The sequence below is a fragment of the Maniola jurtina genome, chromosome 6, assembly GCF_905333055.1.
Source record: "Maniola jurtina chromosome 6, ilManJurt1.1, whole genome shotgun sequence".
Taxonomy (NCBI): domain Eukaryota; kingdom Metazoa; phylum Arthropoda; class Insecta; order Lepidoptera; family Nymphalidae; genus Maniola; species Maniola jurtina.
This window is the reverse complement of record NC_060034.1, coordinates 4,034,362-4,051,522: the sequence shown is the minus strand read 5'-3', so window position 1 is coordinate 4,051,522 and position 17,161 is coordinate 4,034,362. Positions and strand designations below refer to the sequence as shown.

The 17,161-nt window shown below is 37.0% G+C and overlaps 1 protein-coding gene across 3 annotated transcripts in view; it reads left to right on the top strand.

The window, feature by feature from the left end:
- LOC123866003 (CD151 antigen-like) overlaps window positions 1–17,161 on the top strand; it is a 93,338-nt gene that overhangs the window by 60,901 nt on the left and 15,276 nt on the right. The window contains exon 1 of one of the 3 annotated variants that reach the window (XM_045907280.1): window positions 15,227–15,471. The exons of the other annotated variants lie outside the window; for them this stretch is intronic. The gene's annotated coding sequence lies outside the window, so the exon portion shown is untranslated. Of the gene's footprint in view, window positions 1–15,226; window positions 15,472–17,161 lie in introns of those variants that run through there. 3 annotated transcript variants of the gene reach the window in all.

The following is a 17,161-nucleotide window of genomic DNA, read 5'->3' as shown; positions in this document are numbered from 1 at the left end:
GCCTCATATGCCGATTGCCATGTCGATCTGTCGCAAACTATAGCTATATCGCGCCAGAGAGATCGACAAGCATTGTAAACATTTTGCAGCGTGAATTCGAAATTGATAGCGAGCTGTACCTGCAATGTAAATCGGTTTTTCAATTTGCTGATTGAAAACCATGTACAACCAGTTAAAAATAGGCAACTAGGTATATTTTATCGGTTCATCATCATTACTTATTGGCGGCTAACTACTGAACATGGAGCTCCTCTCAAAATGAAAAGGGTTTATTTAAGCCAAGTCCGCCACGCCGGCCAAGTGAGAATTTATTCGATTTTTCGGAATAAAACATGGCCTATGTTCGTTTTCGGGATGCCAGCTATGTCTGTATTTTTTATCAAAATAGATTAAATAGAGGGGCAACTAAAAATCCCGTGGTAACTCTTTGATTTTCTGGTAAAAAAGAAGCTTATGTCCGTTCCCGGATTGCAAAATGTCTCCGTAATAAAAAATTGCTAAAAAGGATGGACCGTGACAAACTTGTGGACAGCCAGGCAATACGTTATATATTATGTAGTAATAGTACCCAATTATATAGTTATTTAAGCCCACACATAAATCTCGCTTCTTAAACCGTTGTTTTACTCTAAATGGTAGGTAACAGCAGAATTTGTTATAAGTACAATCCATAAATAGGTAGGTATGAGATCAAAGCCACGCTGCAGCCGATGTAATGGTTTAATTAAAACATTAATTTAATTTGAACTGCTGGTAAGCGGCGCTTTCCTCAATGGAAAATTAAAATTTTACGAGGTAGGTAAATAATTAAAGGCACTTCGAAAACGAAGCCACAAAATAAATACGAAGCGGTGTGGCAATTTTAGTTTTAACAAAGGTCTAGGAGCATTATTAAAAAGATGAGTAGAGCTTCGTTATTTTCACCATCAAAACATTTTGCAAATAAACCATACAAACTTCATACATGCCTTTTACTAAAGTTTTTTTTTTAAAAGAATATTAGCCATATTAGTATGGATGCTAATCATGACTAATACTTCCCTTTACCCTCCAATTAAGCGTAAAGCTTGTGCCAGGAGTGGGTACGACAATAGTGTAACGGGTGGGGTTTGAACCGCCGACCTTTCGGAATTCAGTCCGCTCCTCAACCGTTGAGCTATCGATTCTCTGTATATCAAAACAGACAAAACATATTATGCACAAGATCTTCAGAAATATGAAAAATATATCCCTATGCGATCATTACTTTTGTACGCTACATTAACTGTTACCCTTTCTCGTAAAACACTTTCAATCCGAAACATAAACATTCCAGAGACTAGCAGTTGTCCGTTGCTTTTGTTTACTACGTATCGTTTCAGCTAGCCTACAAGCGTACATAATATGGACGAAGCGTTAAGCCTTGCAGACAGGCCCTTTAGTGTCTTCAGTAGATTTCTTATTTAGGAGTACCTAGGTTAATAACATAATGTTTGATAGCTTGGCATCGTGGACAATCTACCATTTTGTTTCTTGTTTCGAAATCGCTCAATGAAACATGTAGATACACTGGAGAAATTGTATTGAGCCGCAACGGATTCATATAATTTCCATGTCACAGAATTATTCCACGAAAATAAACCGCGCGGTGAAAATTCGCTGTATGGGTTTCATCATCATCATCATCATCATCAGCCTGTGGACGTCCACTGCTGGACATAGGCCTTCCCTATAGAGCGCCACCACACCCGGTCCTCAGCCTTCCTCATCCAGCCACTTCCCGCCAGCCGCTTTATATCGTCGGTCCATCGTGCTGGAGAGCGTCCCACACTACGTTTGCTCAAACGCGGTCTCCACTCAAGGACTTTCCGGCTCCAACGGCCATCGCCTCTACGACAGGCATGGCCTGCCCACTGCCACTTCAGCTTGCTAATAGTTTGGGCTATGTCAGTGACCTTGGTTCTCCTGCGGATCTCCTCATTTCGGATCTTATCCCTCAGGGAAACTCCTAACATAGCCCTCTCCATAGCTCGCTGAGCAACTTTGAATTTGTGAACAAGGCCATTTGTCAGTGTCCACGTTTCAGCACCATAGGTGAGGACGGGAAGGACACACTGGTTGAAGACTTTTGTTTTCAGGCTGTATGGGTTTATCTAAATTAAACTAATTAAAAAAAATTGCAACAATCTTTATGTGATTATTGTTGCAATTTCAAAGATCACTTCCATGTTTGCCCCACTATTTACAGACAAGCAAAGGCGACTAATGTATTCCGAGTGCGCAGCCTATATTTTTCTTCGGCGTTCAGCATCAGCTAGACGTGCAGCAGTTGTATGCACATTTCAAAGGAAACTAAGTTAGATACTCATTCCTATTTCGTATTCAAGACACATTTTTCCTTGTAACTGGAAATGCACTCTGTACACAGATAATTAATTTTAGTATTCTTTGTGTTGCAAAACGACTTTTTGCGTAACTTAACAGGGCTCTCTCCGTCACTCGTTTCCACTCGTTTCATACAATCGTAGTTCCAATTTCATTTGAATATTAAGCAACCAAAGTCCATGAAATTTTGCAGACATATTTTAGAAACTAATATCTGTGTCTGTGGTGTTTTAGATTTTTCTAAAAATATGTAGTTTTAAAATTACAAGGGCTCAAAGATTTGTATGTAAATTTTTAAGACCGCGTAACTTTGAAACCGAATATTTTAACAGAAATCTGGAAAACCACAGACATAGATATTAATTTCTAGAAAATGTCTACAAAATTTCATGGACTTTGGTTGCTTAATATTCAAATGAAATCGGAACTACGATTGTATGAAACGAATGACGGAGAGAGCCCTCTTAACTAACTCTATTATATTACGGACACATTTTTAAATCGCTATTCGTGGATATAAAAAAGCTACATAGAAGGTTATCATTTTTCCATGAATTTACTTACATTAGGCGACAAATAAATACTCATAGGATCAATAAAATGACACAATAGAATAAGAAAATAAAAAATAAAAACAGGAACATCAAGATCACACAATTAACTTATTACAACCTATATTATTTTGTGTAGGTACTACACGAGTTTTCTGATTATTATTTTATGAATATCATATCGTAACTTCTCTAAGCTTGTTTTCAATAGCCGCATATTAAAAAAAATAGCATTGCAAATTTTTCATAATGTACCTATTTATTTATTTATTTATTATTTGAAAATTTCCAGAAACGCAAAAATAACTACACCTTGTACTGCAAAGATCTTTCTCATAGAACAAACTCTTATAGAATAAATTAATCCTGTTTATTAAAAAACTTCATTGCAACAACGTTTCTACAAAATGAGCCGCCTGCTTCAGATCATAATAACTCGATCTCAACTTAGTTTTATAACTGGCCCGGCTAAGTATTAACTCTGACTTAATTGCTTTGCCGCAATCCTGAACTAAGTATCATAGATCTTGATCATAATAAATTATAAAAGTATCGCATACTTATTACATACGACCGATATTATAGAAGGCGAAAATAGAGCAAGATATATACAAGAAAAAAACAATTATAAATCGATACAAAAAATTGGAGTAGTACTATTACCAACTGGACCAATTTTTTATGAAAAAGCGGATGGATTCACGTAAACATACTAATGTACATTTATACATACATAATATAATTATTAATTACCATCTTAAAAATGTGATAGTGTGTTTGTTTATTAGTTTTTCCTTCAATCGCACCACAATGGATCAACATATCTGCATAATTTTTTACACGGATATAGTAAAAGACCTGGAGAGTGACATAGACACTAAACCCGGAAAATCAAAGAGTTTCTACGGGATATTAAAAATTCTTATCCACGATGGTGAAGATAACTATCTGGTTATAATGAAAGTCGGTTAAACGGAATTTTAAAAATCTTAAGGGAATTCTTCAATTCTCGGGCAAAAAGCATGTACATACTTTTAATTTGTATGTTAGATACCACTCAAACACATTTAATATTATCTTCCACTATATTACATTTGTTTTGGATGTCGCTCGCAAACATTATTCTACCATTAGCCGCGCCACTCTGTTTGCACGAGCCTTCATTGAATGTTCTCATCTAATAGCAAGTTGGGTGGTCCCATTCCTTCTGTTCCATAAGTTGCAGCGACGTTGATAAATGTTCATGCTCGAAAGCTAAGAGAAATTGTAGGATCCCTTAAGAATTTCTCCACGATCGCCGGAATGTCCGTTAGTAAATTATGGCTGGGGAATTTTTTTGAAGTTATTTTTGTTCCTAATTAAAAGATAATATGCGTAGAATTTGAAAGATGCGTGATCTGCGCTCAGTATTTTGGATGATGATTAATGATTATATTATTATAACGTCTGGTTTAGTATATTGATGGATCACGAATCACGATATTTATCACAGTGGGTAGGTATGTTGCAGGATCATGATCCAAATATCACGATATTGATTACAAGCGCTTGTCTAATAGATACTTATGTAACTACCTAAGTACCAAGAAAGAATTTGAATTTTGCTTCGTGAATATCAAAGTGAACTGCTGCCTGTAAGATCTTTGACTTTTATATTATAAAATGGACGTAGTTTGCTTTTATAATATGGGCATAAAAAAGAGATATCTAAAGTCTGCAAATCCATCGTGGCCACCAAAATTAAAATTATGATGATGATGATGATGATAAAACTTATAAATTACGAAAGTACCTGTCTCTCTGTGTGTCTCTCTATTAGTTACATTTTCACGGCTCTATCGACGAAAGGTACAGAGGTATCTTGCATTCCGGAGACAGAAATAGTTTGCTTTTTGAAAGGAAAAATCTTTTCAAACGAAGTCGTATATACCATCTAGTGTAGGTATAATAAAATAATTAGGTAAGTATGCCTAGCACTTTAGACTACCTAATTTTACTACCAAACTTTCACTAATTGTCTCAACTAAGTACAAAAGTTAAAAGCAACGTCTACAAAGTTACTTACCCTACAAGGTTATCTACAGTGACTTTGAATAAACTTACGAACTCACCGAATCGACATTTTCATAAGCTTGTGTGCGGAGTTTATGTGGACTTCGTCTCTGATCATGGCGGATTTGCAACCCTCGTGGATTTAGTCTTAAGCTGACGAATATAATAATTATCACACCCTAAGTCATTAGTTAGATAGACTAGAATATCAAGATATTCTATCTATCGATATTCGGAGAGTTCTACAAGCCACGGTCTTACTCCACCTGGATCCAGCGGCTGTGACTCATTAGATGTCATCTGTTCACCACACCTTCCTGATGTCCTCCTTGTTCCTTGTATTTCCTGTAGTCTGTTGGAAGGCCTGCCAACGCTTTCCGGGAGGAATTCGCCACTCTAGCATCTTGGGACTCCAATGTGAGACCCCAAATGGAGAGAACTAAGTAAATGTGCTCAGAATTTCTCTATGTGATCAACATCAATTCATCGCCGGCTCACTATTGAGCACGGGTTTATCCTTTGCAATGACCTTTCTGGGTTAAGCCATAGTCCACCACTCTAGCAAAGTGCGGATCGGCAGACTTCACACACCTTTGAGAACATTACAGAGATCTCTGAGGTTTTCTCACGATATTTTCCTTTACTAATAAAGCAAGTGATATCGAATTGCTTAAACACATACCAGAGAGAAGGTAGGCGTACCCGGGATCAACCCCCCGACGCCCCCGAACAGGTGGCCGACGTCTTAACCACTATCGCCAATAAAATATAATCTACACAATCAAGTCAGAAATAAGATACCTAGAAGAACCAGAATAATCAACAGTCCTCAACTGGTTGCGAAGCTGAAGTATATATAGGGCTATAGTTTGAAAAACCTAACAAAGTACCTACCAATTTAATGCCTAATTAAAAATATTGCTTCAAAAGCGTTCCTAATTGAATAAACTATTTTTGACTTTGACAACGTTATGGTTATGACTAACAAACCTTGATTTAATTAAAGCTGAACTTTTAATTTGCGCAAGTTTCTTATACCTTTGTGCATTATTCACTTTTGCTGTTTTGTAGTGCGCCAAACGTACAAAGGATAACAGAACAAAGTTGTCCGACAGAATGTTGTACGAGTAATTATAGTCAACAAACAGTTGTCTGTGCAACTTTATAAATATTCAAACTGACGAGAAAATCAATACTCATTTATTATAAAGTGTTTGTATGATGGTTTGTCCTTCAATGATGCCGCTACGGAGTAACATATTAACGCGATTTTCACTAAAACTTCCTCAGTTTATCAAATGTGCACCGCCGCCGCGCCGGTGCTTCTCTTACCAGATATAGATTCATATTAGAGTTCCTCTGTAATTCTTGTGCGTGTGGCAGCAAACTTCCATAGAGTCCTCCATAATATGTCCCTCACACTCATAGCCCGATGGGACGGAAATCCAACACGACTGGAGAGAGATTAGGTGCAGCGCCGACTCTCCAAGGACACTGCCAATTTCCTAACTCCAGGCTAATACTGAAAATTCTTAACAGAAAACCCCGATACCTAACTGTTTTGACCCAACCTGGAATCGAACCCAAGACCCCATCATCCGCAGTCGAATAAGCTAACCACTAGACCAACGAGGCAGATTAATGCAAGGCAAGGCAATTAAAGCAATGCACAAATTAATTAATCAACGTGCAAATCTCGACTCTCTGCACTCAACACATATTCTGTTGCGAATGTTTGGGTATATTTGCAGAGTCATTAGTGAGCCTATTTTGCTAATTGCACTGAAACAGCCCAAAGATAGGAAAGCTGACAAACTTCCAAGCAGATTGAAACTCTTTTTAACCATTGATGAGTTGAACAATCATCGGCTTTATGAAACTTTAAAGCCACTGCACTTTTCTTCTTAGAGTTCATTTTCTGTAGTTTATTTGTGAAGATAAATAGGAGTACCGCTGTAAGAATAGAGCTTTTCGCAACGGATAGGTATGACAATACGCGTAGTTCGTTAGGGTTTCTGAATAAACATCCCAGTGGATAATCTAGTAAATTTCCCGAGCAAAAGGTGTTGTGCCCTGCCATAAAAATGCGGAATTGCAAGACATAAATCATGTTGGTGTACTCCGGCCTGTTTTTTCAGCTTTATTCTTTTCTTTGCGTAGGAATTTTATGTAACTCATGTTATATCTCGGTAAGTAGGTCCGTATCTACTGGGTATGTAAGTTAGAAATCGTTATTATATAATATTGTGTCATATTATGTGCCTATTACATAGAGTGTAGTGAGAGAAAAAAATGATATTGGTGTAGAAATACCAATATTGAATTTTTTGATATCTCTCACAAAGTGGTCTGTAAAACAAAATGAAACCGATAGGTAGGTACATTTGGATAATAAGAAACTATGTAGGTACTGCTTGAAATCATAAAATCCTACACAAAAAATACATTAATTTCATAAAGCTCTTTTTTAACTACCACTCAAACCTACCAGACCAAGGCCTTTCAGACCAGGGCGCATTTGGAACCCTTATAGATTTAGTTTTTTTAATTAATCTTCATTTATCATCAATATACCAATTATATCTTACATATTTAACAATTACTGACAATCAAAAAGTGTATAAAGTTACCTATTTTGAATCCTTCCACTTGACTTTAGATAATTACAGTAAAAATATAAATCACCTGAGGCAATTACCTAAGCGATTACTCCCTGAGCCATGTAGGTAGGCATATTATCGGTTTCTAGGAAACCTAAAAGCGTTCAAGCGAGTTAATTTATTTAGTATGGATTAGCTAAAATATCCTAGTCAGTGGGGCGAGCGGGTTACCGACCACAATTTACGACGATTAGCATGTTAAATTCTCATTTCAGGCTTATACCAGAACTGTAACTTTAAATAGTTCCAGCAAAACACAACAGAACTACTTCATTTAAACTTCTCGAGGATTTATTGTCTTAGTACGTGCTTGAGTCGTGTATAAATTACTCAGAATAATAGCCGACTTAATTGCACCAATAGAGAAGTTACCATTTTTTTAATGAATGGATAAAAGGAAAAGCTGACTGACTGACTGATCGGGATTTTTGATATGCAGATAGCTATTAAGACGTGGACATCTGCTAAGAAAGAATTGTTGGAAATTCAACCCCTAAGGGGGTAAAATAGGGGTTTATAATTTGTGTAGTCCACAGGAACGAAGTGTCGGGCATAATATGCTAGTTGATTATAAAAATCTAAGCTTTAACAAAAATATTAAAATATCTCAACGAATGTAAAAAGTCGAAAAGGCCTATGTCCGGCAATTGACGCATACAAGCTGATGGATTGGATTACATAGCTTTCCATTACAACTTAGTATCATCTTTTCTCTAAAATCGACGGTTCTTAAATTTCGGCTAATATTGAGCTCTCTCTGCTAAAATCTCTCACTAATAATATTAATGCTACTTACTACGTCTACGGGTAATTCTGGTAAATATTTTGTAATTTATCATCAACGCTTCGAAAATATTTTGAAACCATACGACATTCAGAGATTGTCTTCTTATAGGTGACATTGAGAAATGAAACTCGATGAACCAACGCGAGCCGATATTTTATAGGCCTGTGCGGATGAACCAAGTGTTCAATTTACTGTGTGCGAAATTCGTGATTCCAATCGTTCCAATACGTTGGGTGTTCCTAGTATCCTAAGCCACGGCTTTTAAATAAGCTACATACGCATGTATGCAGTACATACGTGATACCGTTCATAGTATAATAGTATAATAAGTTCATTCCATTAATTAGAGATAAATTTCACTGGACAATAGTACCTACATTCTGATGTTTTCCTCCACGTTTCTTAGCTTTCGAAAATGGGTCCTAACTCTGTGTATCCATGTAAATATCTTGCATGGTTAAAGATGGCTCTGAGTATATAATGCCTCGTCACCAAAGTTGATAGAGGGACAAAAGTTGGACGATAAAATGACCATTCGCTTTATGTAGGTAGAGCTGGTAAAAATGGACTAGAGCAAACACTATATTGGACAAATCAAACACAGGCTTTAGATAAAAGGTATTGGCACTGAAATCGCGTTAAAACAACTCACTCCCCCAGTCTATCTCTGATTACTTTCAACTCAAAGGCGCTGCTCGCTGGCAGAACGCAATCAATGTGGTAAATCTTTCTGAACCATTTGTTCAGTTCACTCGTGTTACTGGGCTTTGAAAAGGTATTACTGGAACAAAGCCTTTACCACAGAATAAATATTAGCTTCAGCAGAGATACGGGCTACGGCTTGATTATTTTTCAGAGAACTGGTGTGGAAATCGTTTGGTGATATGGTTGTTTCATACAAGCGCATGTCCCTCCGCCTTCCTCCTCCACCCACATTCCGCTATCGGTCTCGTCGGTCCAGCGTGTTGGAGGTCGTCCCACGCTGCGCTTGCTGGTACACGGTCTCCACTCCAGAACACATCTACCCCAGCAGCCATCGGCTCTGCGACAGACATGACCTGTCCACTGCCACTTCAGCTGGCTCATTCGTTGAGCTATGTCGGTCACTTTCGTTGTCCTACGGATTTTATCGTTACGGACTTTATCCAGAGAGATACCCAATATAGCCCGCTCCATAGCACGCTGAGCGACTTTCTCATGGACGTATTATAACTAATACCTACTATCTCTATGGGACACACACACGACACACAAAGACTTTCGTCTTTAGGCTTCGGGTATCGACGAATTGAAGATAATATTTAATAGAAATGACAGGGTAAGCTCTTCGCTAAAGGAGCAATATAAAGTTTTTAAGGACGCTTATAATTTTATTACCTTGTGAAGTACGTCCTCGTACAAGCTGTACGCGACAGCGGCGGTCGCGAAATAAGTTTAAATTGCGCTTCGGAACAATTGTTGAGATTTATGTATTTTTTAACTTTGTAATATTAGAAATTTTTAATTACTAAACCTCCTTTATTTGATGGACGGAATTGTCCGAGTAAATATGGTATGGTATGGTAGAAATATCGCCTTCTATTCGGGGAATCCGGGACAGCAGAGAGAGTTTTGAGTTCTTGAAAATATGGGAGTGACGCCCCATAGTTCCTAATCTCCACTATGAGCACAAACACACACACACAAAATGGCGTTTGCGGCGTTGTGATATTCTTGATTAGAAGGTCAAAATACACTTTCATTCTACAAAATTCATATTAAAAATTCGAAAATATGTGTCTATCTGTCTGCTAGCTTTTCAAGGCCCAACAGTTTAACCGATTCTGAACCGAACAAAGAGTTCCTACGGGATTCTTAAAGTCTCATTCATTAAACCCCGATGGCACAGAGGTAGCTTGCGTTCTGGAAACTGAAATAGGCAACTTTTTTTCCCGGAAAATCAAGAGAGTTCCCACGGGATTTTTAAAAACCTAAATCCACGCAGGCGAAGTCGAAGCATCATATAGATCTCTATAATGTTAGGTGTGTGAAGTCTGCAAATCTGCAGCATGGCAACAGATAACAGTAAGCACATCGCATTCAGTGCTCACTACCGGACCAGGCGGCGCGGCGGCACAGCGATGGGTTGAGATGATGAGGCTTGTCGATTGAGAATCATGTGGTCTAGTTGCAACAGCGCGTATTGCAATCAATCGTACTGATTAAGCAGTGTTGATCCACGTAGACTTTGTAGGACCGCATATTTACCGTTTCTCCGTGCATTGGAAAGCATCTTCAGCTTTAATGCTCGTAACTATAAATTAACAGATCTGTTATTAAACCTAAGTGACGTACCTACTCTTATTTGAGTCGTATGTGAAAAGATCTGGGAGCATATTGCATTGTTATCGCAGGAAAATCCTAACCATTATATAATAATTAACTAGCGACCCGCCCCGGCTTCACACGGGTAGCTTATTGTAATTTTCGTAGGGACTTCTAATTTTTTTTAAATAAAATATAGCCTATATGACTCAGCAATAATGTAGCCCTCTATTAGTGAAAGAATTTTCAAAATCGGTTCAGTTAGTTTCAGAGATTACTTCGTATAAGCAAACTTACAAACTTTACCTCTTGATAATATTAGCATAGATTAGGTAAAGGGGTCATGATACCAATAAGGAATACGTTATACGACTCAAAGAAATATCGATTTTAATTTATTTAACTTATCTGAGTCGACTGAATAATAATATAATAATAGCATATATTTTATAATCTTTAAATAGTGTTATTACTTGTTTTAAGGCTTGAGTTCTTATTCTAAGGAAATTTCTATATAATCTTTCATAAATATCAAAAAATTTAGAACCTGCAGGCTTTCCTTAGTTTCCTTAATAGCTGTTCTTTCCAAAAGGTTTACGAGTTTTTAGGCCGGATGTAAGTAGTACTGAATGAAAGGCGAAATGGTGTAGAGGCACTACCCATGCATCCACATAAAAAGGTATTTATGAAGTAATTTACCTACGCAGTTTTTAGGACGAAAGTTTGAGGTCAAATTAAAATCTGAACGGAAGTATTGTTCTATCCACTTGTAGTAGAAGCTAGCTTAGTTGAAGGAGGAAAACCTAGCAGGCATTTTAAAGCCATATGAGGTATATTATGCCTATATAGTACGCAAAACTTTCATATATAACAGGCTAATTAACCCCCGACCCAAAAAGAGGGGTGTTATAAGTTTGACGAGTGTATCTGAGTATCTGTGTATCTGTCTGTGGCATCGTAGCTCCTAAACCAATGAACCGATTTTTATTAAGTTTTTTTTGTTTGAAAGGTGGCTTGATCGAGAGTGTTCTTGGTTATAATCCAAGAAAATCGGTTTAGCCGTTAGCTCTTTTCTAGTTACTGTAACCTTCACTTGTCGGGGGTGTTATAAATTTTTAATTTACACTTGTTTTAAGCTATGTAATACTACATAGCTCAATCAGCCTGTTTTCGTCAAGTGCATACTTACCGAGAACGTGTCAAATGCATATCGAGAACCTATCACTGCGTAGGTACATTTCTTCGCTTTTCTCATTCACTCCCCACCATCTTCCAGCGGAGGATATTCCACTACTTTTACTTGCCTGTTTGCGGTCTCTAGTCATTACGTCTCTATTCACCCCCAGGCGGAGTTCCGTGCTCGCCACCCCACCCTGTGACACTGTAGCGGTCTGTAGAGCCTACGCAGCATAAACAATCCGAAACAATATACGATCTCTAGTCCAGCACGCCTGCCCAAGCGGACTTTGAATTTACGACAAACATACCCGCCTCCTGCCTATAGAGCTTGCTAATGCTTGGATTATGTCAATGAAAGTTCTTCATAGAATTTTTAGGGTTCCGCACCTCAAAAGGAAAAACGGAACCCTTATAGGATCACTTTGTTGTCTGTCTGTCTGTCTGTCCGTCTGTCCGTCCATCCGTCCGTCGGGTAAAACCTATAGGGTACTTCCCGTTGACCTAGAATCATGAGATTTGGCAGGTAGGTAGGTCTTATAGTACAAGTAAAGGAATAAATCTGAAAACCATGAATTTGTGGTAACATCATTAAAAAAAAAATGAGTATAAGTTTTCAAAGTAAAATAACTATACCAAGTGGGGTATCATATGAAAGGACTTTACCTGTACATTCTAAAGCAAATTTTTATTTATTACCTCTTATATATCACAAAGTTTTCACGGGATTTTCTTATATCACCTTAGGGAGGAGGAAAATCCTCAAGGTTACCTCAGGTTTCAGGCAAGCTCATTGCCAGGCCATTAGGGATGCTGCCCAACGGCCTACGGACTAAAAACCGTTTTCAGGTAATACCTTTGCATTTCTAGGTAGGACTATCTACCATACTATACAAACGTGCAAAAGCTCATACAAACGTAATAATCCAAAGTAACGTAATAAACAGAAACCCTTCACATAACGCCGGCCATCAACACGTAATGCGAGCCATTCGCAAATAATCCCGTAAGAAATAAAGCTTGCGAGATATCATCCCGGCTCTAAGCGGGCATTCGTATTGCCTCATCTCGTTACAGAAACAATATGAACTTTTTAAGGGCACTTATAATTTTTATTACGTTGAAATGAACCTACAGGCTACAGCTGATAACCTGGGGTCGCGGAAGTTAACAGCGCGGTTGGTGATAAAAGCGCTCAGAGAATTATTTTTCCAACACGTTTCAAGGTTTACTACATTGGTACTGGAAAGTACCAATGTAGTAAACCTTGGAAGTAGTGCATTCTTAATTATCTTAGTGATAATAACTAAACAAAGTAAAAATAGAAATGTTTTATTTCGACCATCAAATCAATCAATCATTTATTTATTTGCTCAAATGCAGGTTAATCCCATCCCATCCATTTAACTGATTTGACGAAGTTTGGTACAGAATAGCTTAAAACCTGGGGATTGACATGTTATCCTACTTTTTATTCCAGAAAATTTAAGACTTCCCACGGGATTTTAAAAAATCTAATTCCACGTGGATGAAGTCGCAGTCATCGTCTATTTGGTAAAGAAATTGCTTGCTATACAACAGATATAGGCTTAAAACCGAAGAGTTCCCTTGGGATTTTTAAAAAACCTAAATCGATTCAAACGAAGTTGCGGGCATCGTCTAGTACAAAATAAAGACGTTGCTCAAGACGAAGTAATAATAAACTGGAAATCCAGCTTCCTGTATTCATTGAGCGTGTTAATTCGGGTGCGACGTGCGCAATGTGCACCCACACCTCTTTACTGAATTAAAATATAATAATTTAGCCAGACCTAAATAAACACATTATGTTGTAACTGCAAACTGTATAACGCAGACAACGCGGCAAGTAAAACGCAGTAGAATTCATTTATTTTTAATATACTACCTGCGTTGTTAAGGCGATATTGAACAGGTCATAATTTAAAAATTAAAAATCACTGCTCTGCCAAAAAGGAACAAAAAAGTAAAAAAAAAATCTCATCTGAAAATGCTGCCACACATCCGCCACATTGAAGTTTTCAAAAAAAAAATCCAGACTCACTCGGGAGTCGGGATGATGTAGGTACATAAGGATTCTAACGGTACCCCAAACATCCTAATCTGTTCAAGTGTTTAAAAGTTATGGGAGAATAAAGAAACTTGCATACATAACATACTTAATACATATATAAAATTAAACCTAAATGAGGTTTAATTTTGAAGCTTTTATTTGTATATGGGTTTTTTTATGCCTGACAATAAAAACTATTATTATTATTATTATTATTTAACGGTGAAGAAAATATCTTAAGAAAATTGCATGTCGGAAAATAGTCCATAATATTCTCATAATATTGGCCTGCATATTGGACTAAGGCCTAAATAAACCCTTCTCTGAGAGGATATCTATGTTCAGTAGTGGGCCAGCGATAAGTTGGGATGATGATGAAAGATGAATTGATGGTGCATCATGACGAATAAAGAAATACGATTATTAAAATAGCTGTATTGATGACTTAAACATACACAAATATGATTGTATCATGATAAACTTCTTATAGAACTGGTAGTTTCATCGTTTTAAAGTAAGTACATAGTAGGTAGGTACGTAATCTATGATAATCCCCTTGCAAAATATTATGTTACGAGTAGCTGTTACATCAAAGTAATAGGTACCTACCTACGTATAATAAGAACGGCACGAATTACGAACAAAAGACTAAGGAAAATCTCTGTGACGACCTGCATCGACCTTGTCCCCGTGAACTTTGCACATTGTTATCGTCTTCTGTAGAATAAAAGTAACCTACATAATTTACCAAAAGATAAGAGAGGTCATGTTTTTCTGATGACCGAGTAGGACATTGAACAATGCTTACCTAAAACACCGATCAAGTGCAAGTCCGACTCGCATACGAAAGGTTCCGTTTAGTATTTTCAATTTTCAAAGTACGATAACTATACTAAATGGGGTATCATATGAAAAGGATTTGCCTGTACAGTCAAGTTACAAGTCAAATTAGGGCACGTTAGGGTCATGAAAACTTGGACATAATTTTTTTTTTAAATTTTGTATGGAAATTTTTATAATTTTATTTCATCATTATACTTAAGCATTGTATTTATCAGATCAAAGTAGCATGGGTACGTGTCGTCATTGTATACTAATTACCAAACACCCTGTATTATATGTATATTTTTAACGTAAGTATTCGATACATAATGATTAGTAGGCTACACCTATTTGTATTATGACTGTTCAGTAAGTACAGAGTAGATAGATATTATATTATACCTACTTGTATATATCTTAGTATGTAAAAGACGTTAGCGGCGACATAATGTATTTTTAGTGCGACGAAGTTAAAACTCGATAACACTTTCGTGAAAATATGAAATGTATATTTTTTGACCTATTTTATTTCTACCTGTGTAAATAATATCGGCTTAAACGTGGATTAACTACCTACTTAGCTCTAGATTTATTCCAATTTACAACTGTCAAACTCAAAATAGATATATCGGATAAAGTGGGATTCGACTATGGATTAATATTTGGAGTCCAATTGGTTATTTGGTAAGCTTAGACCGTTGATCTTTTAATATAATAAGAGGATAGCTACATACCTAGTCGATAACGCCCGCGACTTCGTCCGCGTGGATTTGGGTTTCAAATTCAGCGGGAAATTTTTAATTTTCCGAGATGAAGAGTATCCTATGTCCATCCCCAGGATGCAAGCTATGTCCAAACCTACGTCAAGATTTTTTTTTTTAAATAGACTAGCGCTTGGCTGCAATCAGACCTGCTAGCAAGTGATGACACAGCCTAAGATGGAGCACGCTTGCCTAGAAGTTGCCTATTCACTCTTGACTTGAAATACCCATATTAAAAGTGGGAGGGAAAACTGATGCCGCAAGGGCGTTCCATTATCCTAGCGGTTCGGATTAGAAACGAGGAAGCAAATCGCTTCGTACGTATTCGAGGAATGGTCCTGTTTGAGACTTGAGCCGTGAAAAGGTAACAAAATGCCTTGCCTACTTTTGCAATGATAAAATTAATATGGATATGGTTTGATTAATATTATGCATTGATTGTATAGTGATTGTATATCTACTATATTCATACATTGTTGACTATTAAAGTTGGCCTTGCATACATACGTATGAGAATCACGCAATTACGTCATGCGGCATGCCATAAGAAACATCTGTAATCTGTATAATATAACATCAGAATTTATCTTTTCCTCCGTGGTCCTAGATTTTTATTTTATTTGACTAACCAACAACATTCATGCATAAAAATATTTGAGTATCTAAAAAACACATTTATAATTACTGAAAGACATAAAGCATAAACTTTAACGACCGGGTAATTTAAACCAAGGTCTAATGATTATTTTAACCTAAGTACATAAGTACAGCTAGGATAGGTACTAGTTTAGCGGTGATAACTGATAACCTAGACAGTGGCGTCGCGCGTCGGCTTCCTTTTTGGCGGGTCTGAGGCCCAATCCCGGGCACGCACCTGACTTTTCGGAGCTATGTCCACTATTGTATGTATATTCTGTGAGTGGTACTGAAATTACCGTTTATAAATAATTGTAAAAGGTTAATGTGTTTTCACTCGCACATCAACATAAGAGTTTTTTTTCATAAACTTAAATCTTTAGTTTTTTAGTTTTAATTTTAAAACTAAAAAGAATTAAATTAAAAACTAAAATGAATTAAAATAAATCTAAAACCTTAATCGGAGGAAGCACAAAGATATATAAACGTAGATGATTCCTCCGACGAAGGACGTTTTGAACCAGAGTGGTGAACTACATTAATAAGATAACCATACCTGAGTAACAAAAAAAAAATTGTTTTTGAGAGCAAAACACTTTTTAGTCCAAATCTAAAACGAACTTTATATCTCCTTGGTTTCAAAGTTATTGTTATCGCTAAGCAATCGGTCGTCAGTCATCACATTGTTTAGGTAATAGTGGCTATAATCGATACCCACGATCTCTTGCTCTAATTGCTCTAAGACAATTAACTCGGGACACTGCTCGCTCGGGATAGAATCCGAACCATTGATCTCACTGAGTTACGATCAAGTTAATGGGCACTGGAACAGCTGGTGTGTATTACAGACACGTACATTATTCTATGGTTTCTATATCCCTCCAGTAGATATACATTAGTGATTAGTCCATTTAAGCTCATGGTCCGGTTAATACAAAAGTGGCGAGCACAGGTGGCGAGTGACAAAATGTATCTAG